Here is a 23,552-nt window from a genome sequence, read left to right as displayed (position 1 = left end):
GGACAGTTGGGAATGTTTGCCTGAAGGTGTCGGAGCAGAATTATTCAGAACATTTTTTGCCCTATTGGTCATGGGCTTTTACTTTTTCTTTCCCTTTCCTGGGAGGTTACATGGCTGTAAAGGTAGTTATGGGAGTGGGTGCTGGGAGGTGGTGGAGTGGGTGCAGTCACTAGAGGGAAGCAGTTTTTAGCCATAATGGTCCAACCATTGGTGGTAAGTCTAGGATGATGGAGCAGCTTGTCTCTTCCTGCTGGTTATTTTTGCATGTTCACAAAATTAACTGGTTTATAATATTCCTTTCTGAAATATATAATGGATGCTCCAAATTATTTTCTCTTCATCTAGATATTATTCCTTCATCACTAACAGCACGACTATCGGTGGTGTCTCCACAGCATCACTGTGGTATGCTGCTAGGTCGTGCTAGCTCTCCTTAACTTTCCTTCCTCCTCCTCCTCCTCCTCCCCCGGATCTTGCTTGATAGCTATTACCAAACCAAATTAGCCCCGCAGTGACTGGCAAGCTGTCTTTAGAGGTACAACCGTACAAGGTGAAGCCTGAGGCCCAATTTTGGGAGAACCTTGGGCCTCTGGCACACACTGGAAACACGACAAGCCTAAAAAATGGGTGAAAAGTAATTTTTATTCCTACATCAAAATTATTAAATCAGCACAAAGAATTGCTTCAGTCTGTTCAGTTGTAATACTTTGTTCTGTTGTTGCTCATGGGAGTTTATGAGAAAGGACGGTCCAGCATTTAAGGCACAAAATTAACACCAACTTGTAGGTAGGATATTTATTTATTTTTCCTGTCATAGGGGAACATGTTGTTTTATATTGTACTCCAGCTGATGAAGTAGAGAGAATTTTCAGATAGGGCCTTTAATGCTTCAATGTTGACATCATGGCACCCTGCACTTTTGATGGAATGCTAGCATTTGATAAAATCTGACTGCTCTTTCTCTCTCTCTCTCTGCTTTGATGAGAACATCTGAAAGAACTGAAATCAAAGCTCACTTAAACAGGACGGCTGTCACCTGTTGGTTACACTGCTGATTGGCTTATGTGACTAATGTCACTCAAAGCTGGTTTGATACATCCAGTTACATAAACTTTTAGAATGATTGTCACATTGACAACCATTGTCAATGTTGTGTCTCTGGTGAAAGAAGGTTCCAGGTTAGGTACCAAAAGCCTATTGCGCCTGAAGGAAATCACAGCCTCCTTACCCACTATCTGCAAGAAAAATCCAGTTGGGTGATTAGTCAGTGGATCTTCTGATGTGGATACCTACAGTTCAGGTACAACCATCTGTTTATGATGCTGGAATCCCCTGGTTTCTATCCACTCCTTCATTCCTCTTCAGCCTTTTCCTCAAAGTGGATGAACAACATAACTGCAAACGGAAAATGCATTACTTCCCTAAAATTTAATTCTCCTGTTAATTGTTCAAAGAATCCAATAATACCCTTGATTTCTCATATTTCAATAGGAGCCTTTACTGACAGTTGGTTCCAGGTTTATAGCCTGCCTGATCTTTGCAGTGGCAGAGTTTACATGATGAAAACTAAGGGAAAACGCAGTGAGGCCACGACCTACTGCATTCATCTACGTGAAGTAGTATGGGTTTGGAGTGAGTGGGTTCTGTTTACCATTGGGTCATGCTAGAAAATAATAACAAACAGGTTCTGGGCTGTGCTTCCAGCTTCTATGTACATATTGGGACATCAGCAATAGGTCAGAACTTCTCCTCCTCCAGATCTGTTACTCAATCATGGGGTGTTACATCATTACATCAGCATCATGTACTTCTGATGTTAACCCTTTACTCCACATCTCCCCCAAAGTCTTTATCCCAATTATATACATCCTTGTATCTCCCCAAAGTCTCAGACCTCACAGGGTTAGTCTCTGAGGTGCCTTGACCAATCTCCCTGATCTTGTTCTGATCTCTTTCTGAGGTCGAGGGCATTCTGCACACTCCCTCCCGTCGATGTGATGTTCTTCTCCTGGGAGGCTGTAGAGCTTTGTCTTGTTTCTTTTTCTTCTTCTCCATCAGGATCTGAGTAGTGAGCCCAAGTTTCGGTTGGCTTTCTTTCCAAGGATATTAAGGTGCTATGGTTTCTCCTTATATTTCCCTGGTCTGTCTCAATCCTGTACATCTTGGTTGGGGATCTCTTTCGATTATTGTATCTTCTTTCTGTTGGTATCGTACCCATACTCTCTCCCCAGGCTTCAGCACTGATAAGTTTTGTGCTCTGTGCCTTAAGTTAAAGTCACGGGAGCCTGTTTGTTTCTCTGATCTTCCTCATGCTGCTTTACCCTCTCATGATCATTCGAGGTAATATTAGCTTTTAGTTTCTGTTGCGGAGCTGGAAGTTATGTTCTCAATCTCCTTCCCATTAATAACTCTGATGGTGAGAAACCCTTTTGTAGCGGTGAAGCTCAGTAACTCAGAAGAGCTAAATTAAGATCTTCATTTTTCTTCATTAAGTCTTTGATGGTTCGTACACTTCTCTCAACTTCTCCATTTGATTGAGGATAACGAGGTGAGCTGGTTACGTGAATGAATCCTTATTCCTTCGCAAAATTTTGGGATAATTCATTAACAAATTACAGACTATTGTCTGACACCACAATGTTTGGAATGCCAGCAGAACTGGGGAGATTTTTGTGGGATGAGAGGTGAATTGTTGGCTTTCAAATTGTAGGTGAAATTCTTTGGTAAAAAGTGCACTAATTTTGAATGTATCCAAGGACTGTTACTGTTCCAGTGTCATCTAACCTGATTCTTGGAACTCCATGAATATGCATAATTGCACATTAATAATCAAGAATTTCAAAGACTGAATTTCCAGTGCTTTATTTACTTACTTACAAACAAAGCATGCACATTTACGATTAGATATAGTATGATTACATTAAATCAATTTAGTTTGCAGACTGTTCAGATTGCTACTCTAAAAATGCAGGAAAGGGTAAGGCACATGGCTGTAAAAAGATTGCAGAGAAAGTGATATGTTTCTTACCTTATGATTTGCAGCAAATATTGAGAAATTTTTTTTGAAATGCCATTCTATAGAGCCCCACCCCGTGCTAGTTACTCGATGCTCTGTTGGATCATATCCAGTCATGAATCAATCATGCTTCATTATGTTGCTTCATTGCACTGAATCATGCAGAGATTTTAAGGCCAGGATTATGTTAATGTGTGTTTGTGGAAGCTTGGGTGTAACTTCAAATCAGCAAATCTAATGCAATTTCCAGTGCACTTTGAGCACATCTTTCCAATTGCACACTTAGTGGAAACTCCAAATAAAAATATACTACAATAAAAAGGATAAATATTACTTTACAGTAACTTAATCTTGAGATTTAAATTAGTTTTTGTCATGGATAAAAACTTACATTTTCGTTTTTCAAGAGTGGAGTTTGGAGTGAAAGTTATACATCTGATGGATCCAGAGGCCAATATCAGAAAAACTACGCAAAACAATAAGTACAAAGGTGGAAAGTGCTTGCACTAAATGTTGATTTAGCCTGGTTTCTGGGTGTGGGGGTCACGATTTGTGACCTGTGGGCAGCAGATAAATTTGGGATGTCCACCTCCGTACCATGATTGTAGCATGGGGTTGTGCAGGTTGCTTGCTGATGGCTGTCTCCTGTCTTGGAGCTGATCAGAATTATGCATGCATTACATAGTGCAGCCAGTGTATTCTTAAATACAGTCTGTCCCTCCTAAAGGGAAGCTGCACTGAATATATCAGTGCAATTTAAAACATGGCAAAAGGAACATCAGAACAGAGAGACTGTTCCAGGTAATGATTGTGGTGCTAGAGATATTACTGATTCAGGTAGGCAGATGGAGAGATGCCATGGTTCCTCTGGGGGGCAGAAGCTCCCCAAGGGCCATCCTCATTTGGAAATGCAAACGGATGGTCAGAAAGGTAAATTTTTGGTGTCTGGACTGGAGGGCCTGGGAGCAATGCCACAAGAAATCTAATGACCTCATGTAGGTGGTCAAGGTCAGTGAATGTATCTTCAGATGATATCTCCTATCCATCACAACACCAGCCTCTCACACTGCTCAATGTACCCCACCCCCATCACGCAACCAGCACCAGTTCCTGACACTCAGGACTCACACCAAACATTCAGGTATTTCACTTCACCCTCAGACATCTACCAATGCTGCCAGCCTCACACCAACTACTACTCCTTCCACATAGTGCCAGCTATTCAGCTGTGGCAGGCACATCACTCAAACACAGTACAACACATTCACTGAAATTCTGCCCTATCTCTTGCAGGACAAAGAGGCACAGAATAGAGGAGAGAAGAGCAGAACTAAAAGGAGACAAGGACACTTACATTTCCTGAGCCCTATAGAGGAGATGGCTCTTGGCATCATGGGGCTGGCTGTGCGAGTGTGTGATATCCAGCATCATTGAGAACATTGAGGATGTTGGCATGTTCCTGCCTAATGCCCCTTCCCAACTCCCAGCTCACCTTCATGCTTACCAACTAGCCTGATGAGTGAAGTACTGATGGCGTCACCATGGTCCTTTTGCTTCCCACCCCAGCTTCTTTCCTCACACCTTCTAAGTTCCTGTTTTTAGACCCAAGAACTGTTGCCTGATCAGCCACAGCAGCCCGAGGAAGAGAGAGGAACAGCAGAGCACTATTGAATAGGCCTGGTTAATGATCTGACACTCGCAGCCACCAGCTCAGACACTGGTACTGTACATACCTTGGAGGCAGGTATAGTGCTGAGATCTACATGTGGTGAGTCAGTGGGCAAAAATGGGCTGCAGCCCATTAATATGATCCAAGCCAGTTGGTGAACCCGAAACCAAGACATACAGCTGTTCTTTATTGAGAGAGTTTATTGACATGTGCAATCTCACAGCTTTCCTCCCTACTCAACCCAGTGTCCCAGCTATCCCCTATTTATATGTGCTGAAAGACAATTAATACACACCACCTGTTTTTCTTAACCATGTAATTTGACAATATATTAACAAATTCTCTTTTCTTTAAATTAAAACTTTTGAAAACACAAGAACAATCTTTCAAAAAACAAATTAACTGAAAAGAAACAAAATTATATATATCCTCTATGTCATTCATTATAGTACAATAAACCATTAACAGGTCCTATTTTCCACTTTCTTTAAACATTTTTAATGTGTATAAATAACAACAAAGCAATCAAAAAAAAATTGGTTTTCCATTTTGTCATTATAACACATGGCAACCCTCTCCCAGTATATCTAATAATTTCTTGGGGCAAGGACTTCTCTTTGTTAAATAGCCTGACAATTGGTGACTTACATCCACCCATTTTATTTTGGAAATCTCTCTTCTTTCCAACATTTCCATTATGCTAGTAAAGTCAATTCTCAATTGTTCTTTTCAGTGACACCCTTGGTCGGAGGAACATTGTCCCAAAGAGAACAGTTATCTGCATAGCATTCTATGAGTAAACTTTCCACAGATCACCCCTTGTGTAGGATTTCCTTCAGAACATTAGATAACTACACCTCCATAGATAAGTACGCCCCATAGCTATTGCTTCTACTGGTGGCAGTGCTTCAGCAGCTAAGGTGCTTTTAACTACCTTTTTTATTTTCTTTGCTCCCCAGGCCAATGGACAACATTTATTATTCTATCCCATCAATGACTGTGTGATTTCTTTCACAAACCTCATTACTAGAGAGACTTTCCACTGCAATATTCATATTTTCACACATACTTGCAAATTCGTTGTTGGCAAATTCACCCCCCCCACCCAACCCCCCGCCACCTCCCTCCCCCACCCACCCCCCCACCCCCCTCCCCACACCCACACCCTCCCCTCCCCTCCCCACCTACCCCTCCCCCTCCCTCCCTCCCACCCCCCCTCCCACCCCCCCCACCCCTCCCCCCCCACCACCTCCCTCCCCCACCCCCCTCCCCCACCTCCCCCCCCACTCCCCACCCCTCCCAACCACCCCCACCTCTCCCAACCCCCCCACCCCCCCACTCCCCACCCCTCCCAACCACCCCCCCCTCCCAACCCCCCCCCCCCACCACCCCCCTACCCCCCATCCCCCTCCCCCCCCACCCTCCCTCCCCCGCAGCCAGTCCTGGGGAAAGGATGGTTTGTGTTTCAACTCACCAGAGGAACATAGGAACAGGAGTGGGCCATTTGGCCCCTCAAACCTGACCCACCATTCAATGAGATTATGGCTGATCTGTGACTTAATTTCATATAGCTGCCTTTGCTCCATATCCTTTAGTACCTATGGTTAACAAAAATCTAGCAATCTCAGTTTTAAAATTAACAGTTAATCTGACATCAGTTGCTGTTTGTGGAAGCATGTTCCAAACTTCTATCATCCTTTATGTGTAGAAGTATTTCCTAATTTTACCCCTATAAGGTTTGGTTCTAATTTTTGGACTATGGCCTCTAGTCCTAGACGTTCCAAACAGCTGAAATAGTTTCCCACTATTGCTTTCCCTTAACACCTTGAGAACAAGAGCGGACCTTCTTCAAAATTATTTTAACTACAAGTTGGGTGCCTGTCCCTTTAAATAACGTTAGTACATGATCAATCTTATGGCTCAGAGTTTGTTCTTTGTAGAGCGACACACAAATTTAGCTTCTGGTCCTGTGTGGCCCAAATTAGCCATCTAATGTCACATCAGCCAGTTGAGCTGTGTGATATGAGGATAGTGTTCCTTCTGTGGCTTCCAGCTGTGGATACCCACGTGGTGGAAGCAGCTGACAGAACAATACACACTATCAGGAGAGCGAAAGCCCTCTTTAATGCTGCCTCCAACAATGCTATGGAGTTTAAAATTTGCACCCCTTGTCTTTACATGAAACAAGCAAGCAAAATTATTGAAACCTTCTAAGTAAAAAAGAATGACCGAGGTTTGTTTGGAAAGCTTTGTGTGGATAACAATTTATGAAGCAGTTAATGACAGAAACTTAGCAATTGAAATTTTGTAAGGGTTCATTAATGTGACACAATAGCTGTCTCATTATTTGGTGTGGAAAATGGTAAGCGTGCTTACTCATCACTGCAGAATTCCGGTAGCCTTAATGCTCTTCTGTCTTTCCTTTCAGGCAGAGTTTTATTCATTTCCACTGGGCTATTAGGGACAAGAGACAAACAACACGGACAACCCTGTCTCTTTGAGTTGTCAGCAATGTGACCAGCATTTGTGAAGATGTTCCACCCTGGAGCCGATGTAAGCCAGCATAAGCCCAGGATGGGGAGAAGAAAATAAGGAAACAGATTACAAAAATAATAATTTTTTAAAAATTATAAATCGCAGTGGACAAGTAAGAATCATGATAGCAATTCTGGTTTCAACTAAAATTTTCTTTTAGCCCTGTAGCCAAATAAAGGATTTCTGAATTCATTCCTGTTAGAAAAATATAACCAATTCACTCAGCTTTATGCATTTCATTAAAAGCTGAACTCTCATTTGTAAGTCAAAGAGACAATGTTGGGAATGCTTCGAAAATAGTCCGTATGACAAATTATGTCTGACAATCATGCAGGCGCTAAGCTCAAACACCATACTGAAAGATTGACTTACTGGTCCTTTATATCTCAATATACATTCGATGGGCTTCAATGTGGTTTCAGTTTTAAAATTTGGAGCCAAAGCTGCAAATTGCTGGTTGCAACGATGGTTCTCCCAGCAAGGAATAGTTAGCAAATTTGGATGACATCAAGGAAGTCATATAGGCGTGAAGTTATTTTACTGGGTCACTCAACAAGCAGTTCCCGTTTGAACCTGTCAAGAACTGAAAAAGTTTTACTTCCCTGATTTCTAGCACGTTTCCACACTTTCACAAGGTGAATCGCTCGAACAGCTGGATTAAAATATCTCTCACACAGTTTAGAAACAAAATACCAGTTGTAGGATCCTCCAGCTATGAGTTTCCCTCAATGACACTACCCTGCAGCTCTGCAGCTTTGCATCTGAACTGCTTAAACAGGACAGTTAACTGAAAGTAACCTGATTGCAGTGCTTCATAATAGCACTAGCCTATTGCAATGATGAAATGTTCCTTTTTGTCTGACAAACTTTCATGTACACTAGATACATAGTGTTTTTTTCACAAATATTGTTTTAAACTGTGTCTGAAACAAAAATGGAAACAGTTGGAAGTTTGCAAATGGTCAGCCAGTGTTTGTGGAGAGATCAGGCAGTGAATGTTTTGGGTTTGTAACTTCAGAACAGTTCTTCAATTCTGAAGAAAGCTAAGGACCCACAGTGGCTACTGTCTTGTTCTCTCCACAGATGCTGGCTGATCTACTGAGTGATCACAGATTCCTCCTGGTTTTGTTTTGGATTTACAACATTTGCAGAACAACGCTTTTTATTTGATTTTATGGTCTGTTTCGTGCACTGTGGAAAACATGAATAGCTGTTTTGATGAAATTTCTTTCATTATTTACTGCAGTTATAAAATAACGTAGGAGGTTCTGGCAGGGATTCAATGGTATTTAGCAAGACTCTAAATAAAAATAAGAAAATTGTAGTCAGTGATTCCAGTAGTTGGTTCTGTTATTCCAAGCAACTATGCTATAATTATGTTTATGATATTCAAGAACATGGTAAAAGGATGAGGTTATTCAGCTCCTCAGGCCTGTTCTAACAATCAGTTAGGTCATGGCTGATCTGCACCTCAACTTCATTGACCTGCTTTTGCACCATATCACTTGATACCCACACCCAACAATCAGTGTTGATCTCAGTTTTGAACATCAATAGAGTCAGCATCCACAGACATTTGGGAGAGTGAGTTCCAAATTTCTACATTTCTAATGTGATATAGTTCTAAGTCAGGATAGTGGGCAACATTTTCCCTCCATCGTGGGGAAGTGTGGGAGCAGGCGCGGGCGGGTAGGTTTCCGATCTGCGTCCCCGGTTGGGGGCGTGTCGCCATTTTACATGGGCGGGCCAACTAAGGCCTGCCCAGCGTGACATCTGCCAGAAAGTGCTATGCGCCCCCTGTGCGGGCGGGCGGGGGGGGGGGGGGGGGGGGGGATTCCTTCAACCAGGACTGCGCTCTTTCGCGCATGCGCACGGAAGAGCGCACAGATCTCCCTGAGGCAAAGTGCTGCCTCAGGGAGAGATCGGCTCACAGTTTAAACTTTAAATAAAGCTGAGTAAAAAATTTCCCTGCCATGTCCCCACATGTGACACTGTCACATGAGATGGGACATGTCCATAACTTTTATTTTAAAATTTTGTGAGATTTTTAAATCCTCATGAAACCTCATCCCGCCTGTGGATGAGGTTTCATGCTTTTTCAGAAGCCCGCCAGGGCTCCCAGTCTGCCCGCCAACTTTAAGGTTAGACGGGCAGGTCCATTAATGACTTCAACTACTTTGTTAATGGCCTTAATAGGCCATTGACAGGCTGGCGGGCATGTAGCCGACTCGTGTGCGCGCCCGCCAAACAAAGTCTGAATGACGCACCGTGACGTTGGGATGCATGACCGACATCACTGCGCGTCATTTTACGCGTTGGTGTGTGGGTCCCGCCCCCGCAGGCCAATGGAAAAATTCTGCCTGGTGTGTAGTTTGGAGGGAAACTTGCAGCTGGTGGTGTTTCCATGCATTTGTTGCCCTTGTCCTTCTAGGTAGTAGAGGCTGTGGGTTTGCAACATGATGTTGAAGGAGCCTTGGGGAGTTGCTGCAGTTCATCTTGTAGATGGTAAACACTGCTACCATTGTGCTCTGGTGGTGGAGGGAGCTTAAGGTGGAGTGCTGATCAACTGGACTGCTTTGTCCTGGATGGTGTCGATCTTCTTAAGTGTTGTCGGAGCTGCACTCATCCAGGCAAGTGGAGAGTATTCCATCATAGTCCTGACTTGTGCCTTGTAGATGGTGGACAGAATTTGGGGAGTCAGGAGGTGAGTCACTTTCCACAGAATTCCCAGCCTCTGACCTGCCCTTGTAGCCACAGTATTTAGAGAATTGGTCCAGTTCAGTTTCTGATCAATGGATTTTGATACTCCAGGATATTAATAATGGGGGATTCAGTGATGGTAATGCCATTGAATGTCAAGGGGAGATTGTTAGATTCTCTCTTGTTGGAGATGGTCATTGCCTGGCACTTGTGTGGCACAAATGTTACTTGCCACTTGTCAGCCCAAGCCTGAATATTATCTAGGTTTGCTACATGAAAGCACAGACTGCTTCAGTATCTAAGGCATCACAAATGGTACTGAACATTATGCAATCATCAACGAACATTTCTACTTCTGACCTTGTGATGGATGGAAGGTCAGTGATGAAGCAGCTGAAGACAGTTGGTCCTAAGACCGATTGAAGAATTCCTGCCGTGATATTCCAGGGCCGAGATGATTGACCTCCAACAACCACAACCATCTTCTTTTGTGATCCCAACCAGTGGAGACTTTTGCCCCAATTTCCATTGACTTCAATTTTACTTTCATTTATTTGTTCATGGGATGTGGGCATCGCTGGCTAGGCCAGCATTCATTGCCCATCCCTAATTGCCCTCATTCAAAGGGCATTTAAGAGTCAACTGCTTTGCTGTGGGTCTGGAGTCACATGTAGGCCAAACCAGGTAAGGACAGCAGATTTCCTTCCCTAAAGGACATTCGTGATTCAGATGGGTTTTTATGACAATCAGCAATGGTTTTGTGGTCATCATTAGACTTTTAATTCTGGATCCAGAGCATTACTATGGGTCTCTGGAATGCTAGTCCCGCGATAATACCACTATGCCCCTGCCTCCCCCTAGGGATCCTTGGTGCCATACTCGGTGATATGCTGCCTTGATGTAAAGAACAATCACTCTCACCCTACCTCTCAACCTCAGAAAACTATTAAGACCCCAGTTGTAATGCCCATCGTGCTATTTCCTACTGCATGTTTCCCATCTGTGTTTGAAGTTATTACACAGAATGTGCATGAACTTCATAATTTATGCATGATGGATGTAAGTGAGGATTTTTCAGCTCTCTGCTTCTGGCAGAAGTCTTAGAATGATAGCATCGTAGAATGTTAACAGCACAGAAGGAGGCCATTTGGCCCATCATGTCCACATTGGCTCTCTGCAAGAGCCAACATTTTTATACAACTCTAACCGTGGCCAAAGTAAGTTCTGGGTCTGACTTGATGGTGAGCTCACAAGATCCTCACAAATTCTGTCTCCAGCTCTCTGAAGAGCAGAAAGGAAAAATGCACTAGCTTTATTTAGCCCTATCCAGATGTTAGGATTTATGGTTCCAACTTCTACCATCTTGTTGGGTCGTGTATATCAGTTGCAGCACTGCAGGTGTAGGCTGGTCACCCCCACTATTTAACTGACACTGTTCTCACAATTTTACATGGGGGTCAGCTCCAGGCCAAGTGATGACTAGAAGTCCAGGAGTACCAAACTACAGCAGTGTATTGAGGCTCCACAATAGGCACTATGATTCCAAGATTTTATTAAGGTCAGATTTAATAGGCCTGCTAAATACTGCAGGAAGCTATACTCTGGAAGCTATGTAGAGCCTAGGAAGATAAGAGAGTCAGGTATGGAATGGTTCGCTGGATTTTGTTCTGAAGGATTGCTCCTTTTGGCTTTTACTAGTCACCATAGTGTATAACCCAGAAAGTCAGAAATCTCTGTACTTGCAACTACTGAACTAGCTTGACCTGTGTTACACACACACAAGTAGCAGAGAAGAAAATGGGATATGCAGACATACTAACATCAGAAAACTTTTAGGAGGGAGATTTATTGGAAATCATTAAACAGGCTATAGAAACCATTTAAACATATGTGGATGTGGTCATTACTCACAGTGACATCCAGAAAACCAAGTCAGTTTTCAAATCAAGTTAAATGGGTCTCTTTCTAGATGAATTTAATAGGGCAGATCCAGATAGCATCACTGAAAAACTCCTGGCTCTTTGTACTTAGAATAATGAAACAAAGACTTAATTCATCCTTTGTGTTTGAGTTATTTACTGTGACGAAAATAGTTAACAGATCTATTTCAGAATCTAGCCCCAAAGCAGTATATTTTGGCCAAACTATGCTTATGGCCAAGTGCCTAGGGAGGAAGTCTGGAGGTGTGCTAGAATTCATGGAGCCCCTAAGAAGTATGTCCGACTATTACAGGACATGCATAGGAAGTGCCAGACAAGAGTAAGAAGCAGTGTGGGGGAGAGTGAAAGCTTCGAAGCCAAAGTTGGATTACACCAAGAATCAACATTGAGCTCCTTCCTTTTCCTGATTATCACTGATGTTCTAACTGAGCAAATGATACAGGAAGTGCCATGGCGAGTGATGTTTGGAGATGACATTGAGCTGTAGTGGGTTTGATGAGAACATGACTGACTATCTGGAGAACTGGAAAAAAGTATGGAAGACAGGGATATGATGATCACAGACCAAACATCCAATTTATGGACCGTCAGTTTAAACCTAGGGAAGAGGATCAGAGTGAAGGTTTAAAGGTTATGGGTGAAAACTCAGAGAAAGTGAATAGCTTCAAATACCTGGAGTCAGTGATGGCAGAAGATGGAATTATTGAAATTGAGCAACAGATTAGCTCTGGCTGGAGTAATTGGAAGGAGTGCAGTGGAGTGTTATCAGATAGAAAGGCATTGCTGAAACTGAAAGGAAGACAATTGTGCGACTGGCCCTGCTATAGAGTGCAGAAACTTGGGCAACACCAAGAAAAGAGGAACAATGACTGAATACTAATGAGACATGGATGCTGAGATGGATGTGTGGAGTGACGAGAAAGGACAAGATCAGGAACCAGCACATCGGGGGGGTCAGTGAAGATTGTGGAAGCATCCAAGAATATGGCAGGGAAGAGATTGAAATGGTAGTCATCTGCTGCGGAAAGAGAAGGGAAACGTGGTGAGGTGAGCAATGGAGATGGGACTGCCAGAAAGGAGAAGAGAAGGCCGGAGATGAGGTGGAAAGATGCAGTGATGAGAGACTTAAACGCAGCGGGATTGGAAGAGGAATGCGTAACTGACAGGAGAAGATGAAGAAGGTGATAACCAGCATCATGGCGATCCCAAGTCAAATGGGGGAAGCCAAAAAGAGGAGAAAAAAGAAGTAACACTACTCAGAATGTTACAGTGCAGAAATACAGCAGCTCATTCAATGTGTTAGTGGACGTAGCCACGTAAACCACCCAGCCCAATCCCACTCTCATGCGCATTCCTCATTCCCTTTAATATTGCCCTAAGTAAAGTAACAATTCCATTTCCTTTCGCAAGAATTTATGGACCCTGCTTCCACAATGTTTTGAGGCAGAGAATACCAGACTCTAATCTCGTTCTGTGTAAACATTTCTTTGTCTAATCTCAATATGCTGGATACAGTGCAGTGGTTATGTTAATGGATCACTAATCCACTGAACTGGACTAATAATCTAAAGAAGGTGAGATTGAATCCCACCTTGACAGTTTGAGAATGGGAATTTAATTTTAAAATGCTGGAAATTAGAAGCTGCTCACAGTAAAAATGACCACAAAGCTGTCGGATTGTTGTAAAAACCCAACCCAAGAAAGAAAACATGCCATCCTTACCCAGAGGGAGAAATAAATATTAGCTGTGCCAGTGTGTCCACATCCCAAGAATGAATTAAAAAGATTTCACCATTGTTCCAACATGCCTCTCTATCTGCTGCTTCTGAAAGTGGTAGGGTAGGATCAGAGGAAGTAACCTGTACAACACAGCCATGGTGTACAAATTAAGTGGTGACTGATGCATCTTACACGATATTGACCTACAAAGGGGCTTTATCATGGAACAAGTATAACAGGACAGACAGCAACAAATAGCTGCAGAAAGCAATTTCAACCATAAGACAGAGGATGTGTCTGCACAATAAACTGGGCACACAGCAAAAGGAAGGAGCAGGTTATAATGGAGGACACATTTGTTTGAGTCTTTGAAATCTCCAAGACATAAAGGCATAAGTATCATTTTTTATGTATATTAATTCATGGGATTCGACAAATCAAGCATTTAATGCCCATCCTTAATTGCCCTTGAGAAGGTGGTGGTGAGCCACCTTCTTGAACTGCTGCAGTCCATGTGGTGTAGGTACACCCACAGTGCTGTTAGGAAGGGAGTTTCAGGATTTTGACCCAGCGACAGTGAAGGAACAGCGATATATTTCCAAGTCAGGATGAGAGTGGCTTGGAGAGGAATTTCCAGGTGGTGGTGTTCCCATGTGTCTGCTGCCCTTGACCTTCTACAGAGGTGGTAGAGGTCACAGGATTGGAAGGAGCTGTTGAAGGGGGCTTGATGAGTAGTTGCATTGCATTTGCAGATGGTATACACTGCTGTCGCTGTGTACTGGCGGTAGAGGAAGTGAATGTTTAAGGTGGTGGATAGGGTGCTGAACAAGTGGGCTGCTTTGTCCTGGATGATGTTGAGCTACTTGAATGTTGTTGGAGCTTGCACTCATCCAGGCAAGTGGAGAGCATTTCATCACACTCCTGACTTGTGCTTTGTAGATAATGACAGGCTTTGGGGGTCAGGAGGTGAATTACTCGCCGCAGGATTCCTAGCCTCTGACCTGCTCTTGTAGTCACAGTATTTATATGGCTGGTCCAGTTCAGTTTCTGGTCAATTGTAACCCTCAGGATGTTGATAGTGGGCTATTCAGTGATGGTAATGCTATTGAATGCCAAGATGGTTAGATTCTCTCTTGTTGGAGTTGGTTATTGCTTGGCACTTGTGTGTTGTTACTTGCTAGTTATCAGCCCAAACCTGTATGTTGTCCAGGTCTTGCTACATGGGGGTATGGACTGCTTCAGTTGTGAATAGTCCTGAACACTATGCAATCATCAGCGAACATCCCCACTTTAGATCTTATGATGAGCCTAGATCACTACCCTGAGGAACTCGTGCAGCGATGTCCTGGGGCTGAGATGATTGGCTTCCAACAACCACAACCATCTTCCTTTATGTCCGACCAGTGAACAGTTCTTCCCCTGATTCCCATTGACTTCAGTTTTGCTATGGATCCTTGATACCACACTCGGCCAAATGCTGCCTTGATGTCAAGGGCAGCCACTCTCACCTTACCTCTGGATTTCAGCTCTTCTGTCCATGTTTGGACCAATGTTGTATTGAGGTCTGGAGCAGAGCGGCTCTGGTGGAACCCAAACTGAGGGTCAGTGAGCAGGTTATTGCTGAGTAAGTGCTACTTGATAGCACTGTCAGTGACAACTTTCATTATTTTGCCAATGATGGAGAGTAGACTGATGGGCAGTAATTGGCTGGATTGGATTGATTCTGCTTTTTGTGAATAGGACATACCTGGGCAATTTCCCACATTGTTGGGTAGATGCCAGTGTTATAGTTGGATTGAAACAGTTTGGTTAAGTGCATGGCTAGTTCTGGAGCACAAGTCTTCAGTACTTCAGTACTACTGTTGGGATGTTATGAAGGCTCATAGTTTTTGCTGTATCCAGTGTCTTGAACTGTTTCTTGCTATCGTGTGGTGTGAATCGAATTATCTGAACACTGGCATCTGTGATGCTGGGGACCTCAGGAGGATGCTGAGTTGTACCATCCACTCTGCACTTCTGGTCGAAGATGGTAATAAATGCTTCAGTCTTGTCTTTTGCACTGATGTTCTGGACTCCCCCATCATTGAGGATGGGGATATTTTTGGAGCCTCCTCCCATTAGTTGCTAATTGTCCACTATCATTCATGATTGGATGTGACAGGACTGCAGAGCTTTTATATCATTCATTGGGTGTAGGATTGCTTTGGTCAATCTATCACATCTTGCTTCCCTGTTTAGCATGCATGTAATCCAGTGTTGTAGTTTTCACCAGTTTAGCACCTCCTGCTGGCATTCTCTCCTGCACTCCTAATTAACCGGCAATGGTTCCATGATGGTAATGGTAGAGTGGCGGCTATGCTGGGCCATGAGGTTACAGATTGTGGTTGAATACAATTCTGCTGTTGCTGATGGCCCACAGAGCCTCATGGATGTATCAAATATCCTTGCAAAATAAAGCATCCCCTTCATTGGCTGTACTTTGACATCAAGTCCTACGAATACATAATTTATCCTCAACTACTTTAATTTACCTCATCCCAACATTTGTGAACCCTGACAATGTATGATTTAGATATGTCCCATGTGTTTTCTGTTAATGTTTCCCAATAGTAAATGTGCAAGAGTGTCTCCCACTTCATCTAGCTGTTCTCTCATGAAGAGCATCCCCACTGGAAATAGAAAGTCAGGTTAATGGATGCTGGGTGTCATTGGTTGCCTCAGGTGGATGAAGTGGTTCAGTGTGTCCTTGTACTGGGGCAGTGGCTATCTCTGGAACTACAGATGTAACACCACAGGGATTCACATGATTAGTGTATGGGTTTGTTTGCTATGTGATATAACTATAGTTATTTATGGGATGTGTAGGGGTCTTTGTCTCGAGACACAACAGCAACATTATGCAGGGGCCGAGCTAAGGGTGAAGAATTGATGGGGGCGGGGGTGGGGAACAGGGGATTGAAGTCCATATTTGGATGACTTGACACAGAACAGTGTGATGATGTCCTGCAATATTTGTTGCCACCCGCATCAGACTCAAAGCAACAATGTGAACGTGGTTGGGTTTGTAAAAGTTAATTAAACACATTATTTGCAAACGGGTTCAGTCAAGTCCTGACATACAAATTTGACTGACTGCAAAGTGATGCGGGGGTGGGGCGGGTGAGGATTGTGCACCCTCACCCCCCCACCTTCCCTTTCCCCACCACTGTCAGCATGTAAAGACCTGCCTTTCCTCTGCTGCTGGGCATTCCCTCAACATTGGTGCAGGAGCAAAGCACTGGGAACAGTGAGTTTGCTGAATCCGTGCTTTATCCAGTTCCCAACATGGTGAAGAGAAGACAGACCACTGTAGGCTTCAGCCCAATGTCTATAGAGCACTATTTGGGAAGTTGTGCAGATGAGTGTTAAGGACTTCCCCATAGATGCACCCAAACAGTACGGGCTGCTTGGCACATTATTGAATGATTAAATGTGCTGCTGATGCTGAGCTACCAAACTGAGTTTTCATGTCACCCTTGTGAGCTTGAATCACTGCATTCAGCAGCTGAAGGAGTCTGTGAACTGGGTCCCCAGTCAGCAAGTTGTGGATCCTCCATTTCCATCTGCAGCTGCTGCTCCTCACTTGTGCTCTGTATGTTACTGAGTGCTCCTGCCTGCACTTCACTAACTGACCTTGTGAGGTGGCCACTATTGGAGTGGGGGATGTGAGGCTGCATATTGGACTTTACAGTCTGCTGCTCTTGGGAGCCGAGAGGAGGAGCAGAAGATGACCAGATATTAGACTACTGGCAAAACTACAGGCCTTGAAAAATAAATTATATGACTATTCATATAATTGTGTTATGCTGATATGTATGTCTGTAAGGGAGAGAATAAAGAGATGAAGAATGAAAAACAAACGATACTAGTTTAGGCCTCCAATCTCCCCCTTCCCCCGCTCCTTTTATTGTATCAGCAATACTAGGCCCCTCAGGACCGGGAGCTCCTCTTTCCTACTGGCCTGCTATAAGCAGCTTTTCTTCTTTTGAATTTATTCTCAGGATATGAGCATTGTTGGCATGACATGCATCTACTGCCCATCCCTAGTTACCCTTGAGAAAGTAGTGGTGAATGACTAAGTAGATAAAAATGGGGCATCTGTTCAGAGAGGAATGTGGGAGTCTCCTAGACAAGCACCAAGGGCAGCAGCCATCTTTTGCAAATGAATGGCTATGCAGCATGCTAAAGCAAAAACCAAATACTGCAGATGCTGGAAACCTGGAATAAAAATAAAATGCGCTGGAAACACTCAGCAGGCCAGGCAGCAACTGTGGAGAGAGAAACACAGGTAACATTATAAGTCTGCGACCTTTCATATTCATGCTGGCAGTGTGCTTGCCACCTGTAATAGACCATAGGGAAACACACTTCAATAGTGGTCATAGATTGGGAAAATACTGATATTTGGAAAGTATAAAGATAGTTGTTAGAGTACTATGTGATCTTTCATTGTGATGCCGCCCCACACTTAAATTGAAGTATCTTTAAGGTACCAGGGATGAAAAATGCATCAACTTCATCTAAATATAAACAGAACTTACTTTGGGCATTTTCTTAAATCAGTAAATGTCTCCTTCACCTGCTCGCAGCTTCAGTGCAGTGACAGCAAAGGAAGGTTTCTGACTCTGTGCTCCGAGCAGGGAGTCTCACCTGACGGGACTTCATTCGCCAGATGATGATCTTCAGACCATCGTTAGAACATGTGCGGTCTACACTTGAAATTCAATATTCCTTCCCCACTCCGGCAACAAGTACTCAGAAAATAATCTCTGGCTTGGCCTTTTAGCCGCCTTCCTTCAAGCCGTCTGACACTGACCTTCACTGGACTCCGAACATTGATAACTGCTCTTCGCAAAGCTACATATTAAATGGACCCAATCTGATGCACATGTTTGTTAACAGCCATGTTATTTCATCCATGGGATCAGACTGTCAGCTCTCTTGTGGGTGGATAGAGCACAGAACATTTGTGCCTGTAATACTCATTTGTTTCCTTGCCTCCTGTGCAGCGGGTGGGTTGTGTGTCCAATTTACGCCAACATGATTCCCATGTGACCCTCACACACATTTCTGATGCACTCTGCCATTATATGGACTTTGTGCCGGGAGCACCAGGTCATAAATTATAACCATCTTTTTTCGCACATATTCTGACTGTGATCATGAGTGCCATTCACCAGTAAATAAGATGAGTAAACACGCTCATAAATAGTCTGCACTATGTTCAAGTGCGAAATTGAAGTGGAGCCCAATCAGCCCTGTGTCTGGACAGATGTGGGAGCAGTCTGAGAGTGCACCTGTGGAAGACAAAGCTAGCTTTTTTTAACTCCATTTACAATTTCTGGAGTGACTAACTTTCACACGACCACGCGCACTTTAATACCATTCGCTTACAATCAGCAGCAAACCTTTCTCAGCTCTCTGCACAACTGGTTTCAAAATGTCCGTCAATGCCTATATATGAGTGATTTCCCAGTCAGTTCCAAAGCAGAAGTTTCATGCTGAATGTTTGCCTGTGTAAAATGCATTGACTTCGGAGAGAATCCTTATGTTTGCCACTTTGCAAGTGTGTTTGCGTGTGTGTGCTTTTTTTTTAAAAATCTGGAGAGTGACAACATAAGGGATCCACTGCACAAAGTGACAGCATTGAGGAGGCAGTTGCGGTCAGGCAGAACAGCAACAGCGATGAGCAACAGTTACTGAGTGAGTGCCAGATATAAAGCGAGATTCCTTCATTGTGCAGTGACGTGGATCCCATTTCCATTCACATCTGACATCTTTATTTCGTAATCATGTTGGCAGCTATTTTTGAATTTTTCTCACATGGTTTTACACTGTCAGAAGAAGTCAAGTATAACAGATACTTACCTGGAATCATTTGAGGAAAGCCAGAATGTGGGTGTAAAACAGAAGGAGAATTGGGCCAGTTTCAAATTTTTGAAAGGGAATTGGATATATTGTTGAAAAGATGAGGACTTGTAACACTCAACAGCATTCCAGGTGATGGTAGCCATTCCATTTCTGAAGTGATGAATATTTTAAGTAGCAATTTCTGGAAGTATTTTAACATTGCGAATGGAAACACCTAGCTATTTATATATCTTATCAAATTATTTATTTTCCTTTTTGGTTCGCAGCAGAAAGTTGCATTGGACACTGCCCTCAGGCCTTGTGAATAGTGCAAAACTGGTGGCCAGCAGGTTTTGTGTGATTCGAAAGGTTTCTTTTAAGATGACAGATTTTCTAAGAGTAATGGCAGCCCTGTTCCATGCTCGGTTCAGTACTGACTCCAATTAAGTTAGTTATACAACTATAATGTTAGTTATAATGTTCTGACCAGATTTCATGCCACCTTGGTGGATGAAGCCTTGTCCTCGTGTCTTTGGAAGGTGGCCTTTATATTGCATCAGGGACAAAATGGATCCTCGCTCTGAACTCTGCATCAATCACATAAATTGATTCCCAGGTTTAATCACTTTTGATGAGACTTAATAATATTCTGAGTTTATGTTAAACACTTTGCTACATTTGACTTTCACCAATTATCAGGCCCATGCATCTTCAGCATTGGAATAATCAAAGGGGCAGTAGCGATATGACTATTGTCGAACCAGCAAATCCAAGATTATATATTAATTGAATTTATATATTACCCTGGATTGCAGAACGAATATAGCCCCCAAAATTAATATTGGAAGGCCATTACTATCTGACTTTTACGTCACAAACAAAGATATAAAAAACTTCTTTGCTGAGGCGTCTTCTTTTCCCTCCTCCACTCATACTTTGCCCTGTTATTCAAAGTAAACCAGAGTTGACTGGTGGTAACTGGTCCTGTGCTGATAATTATTAGTTTATTATTGAAGTTTGTGAGTTAATAGGTGGAGTGTGTTATTGCTGGAAATGACTGGATCAATTACAGTTGAATGATAAGGCTTTTATTATGGTAGTTGAGATACTCTAATGTGTTTGTGAATAACGTTATGGTCATTTAATGAGTCACTTTATAGCTGCACGCGTTGTCCAGTGATGCTGAATCTTGCACTTATGTACCAGAGACCCATAAATAGTCGAGTGACACATAGGTAAGTGCTTGGTTAAAAGCAAATTGGCAAAGTCCTGGAGACAGTTTGGAGAAGAAGTTGTCTGCTGCCTTCTTACACGAGACAGAGTGCATGATGAGGAAGAGAGACATAAAAATATGGAGAGAGAATGAACAGATGAAATAAACACTTCCAGGCACTTTCTAACTGAATAAACAATAATTGTAGTCAGTGATGGAAATGTGTTTAACTTATTTCAGATTTGCAATCCACAGGTGTGGGAAAATACTTCCAGGTTAGTTAAGATGAGTAGAGTTCCCTCCACTCTGTTCCAACATTGTGCCTAACTCCAACCTCAGAAATGAACACCTTACTGTGCGGTTGTAAATATTCCTATCTCCTGCATCAACCACCCTTTTGGCATTTGTAAGTGAGATTGGCAGCTTGTACCATGCTCCCATGCTAATGCTGACCAAAATTCCATCTTTTGAACACAGGGAGAGTCATTTTCTTGTTGCTGTGCGGGCAATCATCTGATATTCTGTACTGGCCTACACAGGTTAGAACTAGACTAAGAGATTGTATAATTAAATTCATTTAACAAAGAAGATTTCTATCCGGTCAATTTGTGCTCAATTTAAGTCTCAACTCCAAAGGTGAAAGGACGATGTACAGCCCCATATTTTTATTTTCACCTCTGCAATTCCACACTTACCAAGCATACCAAAAACCAGCATGAGATCATGGCTTTCTCCAAAACCAACAAATGGGCTTATTTTGACAGTGTGAGATGTCTTTCTCAGTGGCACTGGTTACTGTCATGATTTCTTGATTAAAATGCTATTGTTGGGAGCTACAGCAAACACATCCTATTCCATTGTACAAGATCTAGAAATGTTTTATGTGAAATAGAGCATTGGCATTTATTCTAAATACTTGACCTAGAAGCTTGACCTCAGCCAACTTGTGGGTAAGTTGGGGGGAATTTCGGCATGTTATTGGATACAGAAGAACAGAATAATGCTTGAAAAAGAAAAGGTAATTTAGCATCAAGCCAGCCTCTTCTGCAGGTCATGTGCAATCTGTCCTATACGGACTCTCCTGACCAGTTAATGTCCTAGAACCTTCAAGATTATCCCAAACAAAACCAAGCCCTTTATCAGATACCTTTGACTGATGTAGCCCAATGACATAATCTTATTCTTACAAAGGAAACTTAGAGGGAAAGTAATCTTAGCAGACACCATAGATCATAAGACCTTCACTCTTACTCATAATCAAGATCTTTTATTGTCATGACATATTTAATGGTTTATAATTTCAATATTAATTATTGAAATTATCCCATCACTTCTTATAATTTGAAAGAAATCTCATGTAATAAATTATTATAAATCTATATAAAATTGTGTTTATCTTTCCTGTCAGTTCCAGCTATTACAAAAGTGGTCTTGTGTCAGAACCTTATAAATTCTAATACCTTCCTGTCATGGTCTGAAGCAGCACAGCAAAACTCTGCAGCTAAAACGGTGGCAACTTGTGACAGGAAGGGGAGAATTTGCAGCAGTGATGGAAATGACACGTTCAGTGGTGAAACTCAGCATTTGGAAAGAAAAAGGAAGAGCGGTAGATATTATAAAGATTAAAAAAGACACTTGTGGGTCTAAAATCATTCTTTGGATGTGGAAGACATTCACAACTCCCTTGACTGTGGTCTCTGATGTTATGCAAATCCACCAAGACTATTTTACTGTTGGAACAACACCCCGCCATCTGTTATTCGCTGTATAATGTACACAGGGTGTGCTGCAAAATGCAGCAAAACTCAACCCGATACAAGGCAGCTCAAATGAAATAGTACAAAAATACTGGCTAAAAATGGTTTGTAGTGTTTGAAGGGTGGGTGACACATTTGGGGTTCAGATAAAGCTGATAAAACACCTGAGCTTTGCTCTCATGCTTTGTGATGTCATCTGAACCCCTCTGGCTTCTAACACCCTCCATGCTATGTGTTATTCTCCTGCTGTGAACCATGTGGCATTTTCTCAATGTGATAAACTCACAATAGTTCCTGGTTATCAATCAGTGCTACTTCAGCTCCACTTTTAACTGCATTGTTTTCATTCTATTGCCACTGTAATGTACTTTATTGTAAAAACAATAATAGATGATAGGCCATGGATAAAAGGCTGTGATTTGATCTTGAGGTTCAGATACTGCTCATAACCCAGGCTAGTGATTAGACCATACGGCTTATGATGTTACTCGAACCTCCTAAATGTAATGACAGTTCTTATTAATTACTCCTAGCTAACAATCCTTGTGTAACGGAAGATTTTGCAGAGCACTGAAGCATTTTCTACTAATGGCTAAATAACTTGCACTATTGGATATAAGATTGGAGTTTATCTGAAACGATGTGTTCCACTGACTGGTATCCTGGTTACAGAGAATGAAGCTGTAGGCTCCTTTAAATAACACCTCAGTTTGGTGTGAGTGACATTGCCCTTAGCAGCAGGAATGTACTTGTCTGCAAAGTGCCCTGGGCCATCTTCATAAGCAGTTATGCAACCCCCATTCTCAGTTCTTTATTAAACCTACTTGATGCCTTTTTCTGGGTGACAGCCAATGTCAGTCAGATGGCAGTTTTCTAGTCTGATGGTTTTCTAACAGTCAATCATCCTTCTGTTTGTGCTTTTGTCCCTGTTTAAAGATTTTTTTTAAAGATCCATTTTGAAGGTTCATTTGTTTCTAAATGATAAATTAAAAATGGACATTTGGACATCAGATTCTCTCTTGATAGATTCCATTTTGTTTTGTATATTTCTGTCCATGGTAAAATATAGTGATTTTTTTCAGTTTTTTTCCTCCAATTTTCTCCTCTTGACCCT

Source organism: Cetorhinus maximus, chromosome 3 (genome assembly GCF_964194155.1).
Source record: "Cetorhinus maximus chromosome 3, sCetMax3.hap1.1, whole genome shotgun sequence".
Classification (NCBI taxonomy): Eukaryota; Metazoa; Chordata; class Chondrichthyes; order Lamniformes; family Cetorhinidae; genus Cetorhinus; species Cetorhinus maximus.
This window is presented reverse-complemented; position numbering follows the sequence as displayed.